Source organism: Leptosomus discolor, chromosome Z (assembly GCF_034619465.1).
Source record: "Leptosomus discolor isolate bLepDis1 chromosome Z, bLepDis1.hap2, whole genome shotgun sequence".
Lineage (NCBI taxonomy): Eukaryota > Metazoa > Chordata > Aves > Leptosomiformes > Leptosomidae > Leptosomus > Leptosomus discolor.
The window spans coordinates 3419577-3425166 of NC_141419.1; the positions used below are offsets into that span (position 1 = coordinate 3419577).

A 5590-nucleotide genomic window follows, 5' to 3' on the forward strand; every position below is an offset into this window, starting at 1 on the left:
GGCCGGCCCGCTGCCGCGCTCCCTCACGGCGCATGCGCGGCGGCGGCGGCGGCCGCGGCGCAGCGCCCCCTGCCGGCCGGAGGCTCGCACCACCCCGGGGAGGCCGGGGCGGGGGGGGGGGGGGGTTCATGGGGGACCCCCGGTCACTCCGTGCCTCGGTTCCTGTGTCAGCCATTCGCCCTGGCCTCCCACCTCTAAGCACCAGCGGTTCCGCTCGGTGTCACGGGTGAGGAGTCAAAAATAAAGCTCTTTAGTAACACGAGGACAGAGAAATGGGGTGACGGTGATGAGGCCCGATGAGCACGGACTAACTCCAGCCCCCCTCGGGCTGGTAGCCAGGGCCGTAGCCATCTCACAGGCTTGTTCCAGAGCTATTTGATGGAAAATACGGACTTATTTAACTTTTTTTACGCCCTATTCGCTCTGTTCGGATCGGTCTGTGTCGAAGCAACGCACAGAGTCCTCGCCGTGCTAAAAGCAACACACACAGAGTCCTCGTCCTCGCCGTGCCAGGAGCTCGCTGTCGGTTGTCAGCCCATTGATTCCGGGTGGTTGACCGAGAGCTCAAGCTGATTTCGGCGGCGAATTTTTTTCAAAGCTTCCGCAGCAGCTTCTTGAAGCGTTCCAAGGGCAGCAGAGATGTTCGTAGTGGGCTCCTCCAGCTCAGGATGCCTCGTTGTGGGAATAACCATGGCGTAAGCCAAGGAAAAGTCATCCATCTTTGTACCAGGGGATTAAAAACACCTCGTTCACGAGGTGAAAGGGCTTTACTAGAGGTTTCTGCCCGCTGGGGTCAAGGACTCTTGCAGATAAGGGTGCTGCAGAGGCAGGTGGTGGGACAGTGGGCCACCACCACGCTGGCCTTGAGCCTTCAGGGCAGAAGAGCACCTTGGGCCACTTCAGCTGGAGCGCAGCTGAGTTTCACGAAGCATGTTTGACCCAATTGGGCTCTTCAAAGGGGGTCAGAAGTTGTTGTACAGCAGGTTTCCCCGCTGCTGCCAGCGCTCAACCAACCAGTACTTTGCCAATTGTAATCTGGGGAATGGGGACCCACCAATTTTAAGTAATTTTTAGCAGTTTCTGCCAAATGTTCCAAGTAAGGTTCCAAGATTCTGTTTATTTGAAAACTGTCACCAGATTCAGCCACACAGCTGGACTCCTTAAGGGTTGTAAGGACTCCTCATAGCCCACTTATCAGAGCTTTGGAACTTCCCACTCATAATTATTACAATTATCAGAAGATAAAAGCCAAAAGCATTATCTATTTGGCTTCCCACGGCAGCTGGCTGATTGTTTAGGGCACATAAGGGCTGACCACATTGTGGCCCTCCATCCTCGTCTGTGTCATTACAGACCACCCCGCCTTTTCCACCACCCCACTGCTTTAAGTCTACTTTTATTCTTGAAGCAGGAACCAGACTGAGCTTCTTGTGGGAACACGACGGCAAACCAACTGTCCTGTCTCTTACCTACTGGGATGAACCTTTCCTATTTCACTGATTAGTCCTACTCTAGTTTACAGGTAAACTCAGCCCTCCAGATGCTCTAGGCTGAAGCCCTACATAATCTATTTGGCATTTAATAACCCTTTTTAAAGAAAAAAAAGACAAAATCAAATTCCTAATGATGTACTTTGTCAACAGACCAGCCTCACCCACTCTTGTTTAAACAGACCCTGGTCCTGGTGGGCTCACACCACTCCTGTAGCCAGCAGCTCAGGTGACCAGAAAACCCTTCCAGGAGGGACACAGCCCTGGCAGGTCTCATGGATCGGCCAATACACACCCATGACCTGACCCTTTCCCTTCAGGTGGGCAAGGGCAGGACATCCAGCCAGCCGGAGGGTGGCAGAGCTCACCCTTTTGTGTTTTAACCCCTTCAAGCAGAACCTCCACTAAAGCCACTTGCCAGCGCTGTCCCCCTTTCACAAGAGTGGGTTTATCACCCCCCAGCAAGACCTGGGGTCCTTTAACCATGCTGGGTTTAGGCTGGTATAAAGGTTAATTTGCCGTGAGATGATCCAAAACTACACTCAAGGTATCTCCTGCTCCTACTCCAGCGCAAACAGCCAGCAATGTGAAGTGGGTTTCTGCACCTTTCCCCCATCACACTCCGAAGAGGACACATGAACAGCACACAGGGACCCCGCTTCCGACACCGACGGGGGCATCCAGGATTTTTTTCATGTTCCAGGACTAACCAAGCACTCGCTCACAAAGAAACACACACCAGGCCAAAAAAAAAAAGTGAAGTTTATTTAGTTCTGTCCAGCCAGATACAGGTTTTATTCCAGGCAAGACGCACAATTACTGCTTTCACCCACACCCATCGAGCCACCCAGCTCCCCCCTGCAACACCCTCACCACACGCTGTGCTGAACCCCCTCTTCCCCCACAGCTGGCACCAAGGGTGGCCCCGCAGGCCAGCTCCCAGCAAGCCCAGTTCACACAGTGAGCACACGGCTGCTTTTCCTCACGGCCCAGACTCCCACCCGCTGAGAACAGCCCAAAGGCAGGTCCCTCCCAGCGGGCCAGGCCACCCCTTGACTCTGCACACGCTGATTCCACTGGAGCCCCGCGGCTCCATCTGCTTTCCTGGTGGGCATCCCACCCACCCAGGTTCAGCCCGGGGCCCTGCTTCATTGTACCCCAAAATTCAGCGGCTATGTAACCCAGCCTGTGACCAGGTCACTCCTGGGGGGCCTTCTATTGCAGCAGGAGGCCATTTAAGAGGCAGTCCCCTGTAACTGCTGGGGCTGGTACTCTCTATACTCACCCTCTCCCACTAGACACGTGGATTCTTTTCCATCAGCACCTCACCACAGGCACCAGCAACTGCAACAACAAAGAAAAAAATGCAATAAAATGAAGATGTTTACTCCTTGGCAATGAAGCACATAGTTACGTGATGATCAGGTCAAGTCCAGCCACATGTTCCCAGTCCTAAGCAAGGGCAGCATGTGCAAGGGCAACATGTGCCTACCACGTGCTGCCCCCCAGTATAATCCCAGTGCTCCACCACCCACATGTTCTTCACAGGGGTAAAAGTCTTCAACTGGGACCGATTAACGTGACAGAGGGGCACTTACAGGACTTTAAGCCATGACTTCCCATTAAATTTCTTTCTGCTTTCCCCAGTTTTCATATCGCATAAATAAGCCCTCAAACCAACAAATATCGTTCAGCTGCACTTCACCAAGGATTTCTTCCCCCCCCCCCCCCAGTCTCTAAGAAGATTCAGGAATCGGCCTCTTTCCCACCCTCCAAAGCCCAACATCATCTTAGAAGATGGGGAGCGCCTAAGCTAAGTGAATCCAAGAAAACTCAGGGCTATTAACCTTCTTATCTCTAAAGGCTAGTTAGTCAGCAATGGATACATACATACGCATATTTCATTACAAACCCGCCTTACTCTTTATTACATAAGCTTCTGCTGTTAAACAATGCCTATAAAGCCTGCGTTGGTATTCAGTTACTTTAAGCCGATCCAATTCACTTTCCATAAGCCACTTAGAAGTAGCTCAAGCTTATTTAAAGCATAAACTACTAAAAGAACCGCCCAGGTCTGCACATTCAACAACATAACATCACTAGTGCACTATTACCTTCCAAACCGGTGCTGCACTCACTCCAAAACCTTCCGAATTTAGAACTGGAAATAAACGAAAGAGTATTTTAACTAACTGCTGAAGTTTCCCCTTTGCCCCCAGCCGTGCACGTGTCTCCCCACTCCCCCCGCCCCGAAGCCATCCGGAGTGGCAGAGCTGTTTCCTGCATGGTTTATCTCCTCTGTCACCGCCCGAGGGCTCAGAGAAGCAGTAGGAATATGCAGGCTGCAGACACGAGGCCCGGCTTGTTCTCCAACGTCGTGGAAAGGGACCGTACGTCACGGGCCCGAAGGCCTACGCTCCCATGCGCCACACGGACAGAGCCTGGAGAGAGCGACTTCTCCGGATATCCACGTTGGTTTCAGAGCACCGCGGCCAACCTTCCCCCCCCAAACCCACACGCCTGCCGCCGCTCCCCGAAGCTCAGACGTGACCCCACGGCCGATACTTACGCCGGGAGAGAGCTGGACGAGGCCGGGCCGGGGCAGGCGTCAGCAGAGCCTTAGGGAAGAGCAGAGAGTGAGGAGCGGCTGAGGGCAGCGCGGCCCCAGGGTAGCCGCTCAGCGCAGGCCACTTACGGCCTCTTACTCGAACGGAGGAAGGGACGCAGGGTCCCTACAGCCGGCCGCAGGCAGCGGGGCCACCCCGCGGCCGTAGGGACCCCACGCCAGGCCGCAGGGAAGGGGTAGAAGGGGAGGCCGCGGCCCTGCCGCCGCAGTCAAACCTACCTGATTCAGCCCACAGCGCTGCCGGCGGGGAAAGAGGCCGAAGGCCGGCGCGACGCGGTATTTATAGAGCGCGAGGGGGCGGGGCTAGAGGAGGCATGCGCATCAGCTCCGACCAAGGGGAGGCGGGCCAAGTTGCGCGTGCGCAGCGGGAGGGCGTGGGCGGGGAAGGAGCCACGGGTGGTGGCGGCTGGCGCATGCGCGGCGGGAAGGCGGGAAAGGCGGGCGCCCCCCCCGGGGAGGCGCGGCCATGGCGGGGCCGCCCGCAGCTGCCGGGCTACCGGCCCCGCGGCCGCTCCCGGCCGGGCCGTGAGGGGCTGATCAGCGCGGGAGCCACCCCCGCCAGCCGAGGCTGAACCCCCAACCCCTTCTTCCCCTGACCCCGCCATTTAAAACACGACCACAAAAGCACTTTTTTTTTTGTAAAAAAAAAATCCTAAAATACTTTTATTCCATAATTAAAATCTGTTGCTGAGGAGACTGATATACAATGCAATGATTTAGGCTACAGGAGCACTGTACAGGGGGAAGCTGTGAGGGAAGGCACCCCCCTCCGCCATCTCGCGGAGGCAGGGCCATGGCGTGGGGCGAGGGCAGCCCGGGGGGGGCCGGTGTTGGCACAGGGTGGGGGGACCGGGGGCACAGCGAGGCCCACCCCGAGCAACGAAGGAGACGGGTTTGGGAAGAAGGCAAGTCCTCCTCTCCCTTCCCACGCCCTCCTTGTCCCGCCATACTCCCGTCCCGTGGCATCTCACACAGGGGTCAGGTTCTGTGCACGATACAGCAGTGGCCAATACCAGATTTTTTTTTTAAAAAACAACCCACCCCACAGTTAGAAAGAACCGATATCTCTCTGAAAAGAGAAAGACTACCTTTTTAAGGTCACTTTTTAAACCTCTTCTTCCCCTCCCCCTTCCACCCCCACAGTGAAATTATCAAGTTTCCAGTAGGTTTAGCTGTAAAAATGAGTAAAAGGCAAGTTTCACCCTGATTTGGGAGAGTAAAAAAACACATCCGAGAGGAAGCCATAATAAAAAGCATTGACTACTCTCACAGCTTCCCAAATTTAAAAGTTTTTAAAAGGCAACAGTCATTTCCAGGTTCTGTAATGTGTTAAACAAGCCTAGATATCTCAAGATCCGTTAACATCAGGGCAAAGTGTGAGAGAGTGGGGAGGGAATGTTTTATACATTTGTGGTTTTTCTTTTTCTTTTTTTTTTTTTTTTTTACAAAAAGATGCAGCATATGTTAATATCTA

General features: G+C 54.3%; 1 long non-coding RNA gene and 1 other non-coding gene across 2 annotated transcripts; both read right to left on the reverse strand.

Annotated features, from left to right (window-relative positions):
• Positions 1 to 2278: 2278 nt before the first annotated feature.
• Positions 2279 to 4173, reverse strand: LOC147413186 (uncharacterized). Its single transcript, XR_015184064.1, has 3 exons — positions 4060 to 4173; positions 3605 to 3651; positions 2279 to 2834 (listed from the first exon to the last, which is right to left on the reverse strand). It is a non-coding gene; the product is annotated as an uncharacterized LOC147413186 (long non-coding RNA).
• LOC147413187 (small nucleolar RNA SNORA73 family) lies at positions 3762 to 3966 on the reverse strand. Its single transcript, XR_015184078.1, has one exon. It is a non-coding gene; the product is annotated as a small nucleolar RNA SNORA73 family (small nucleolar RNA).
• Positions 4174 to 5590: the final 1417 nt, after the last annotated feature.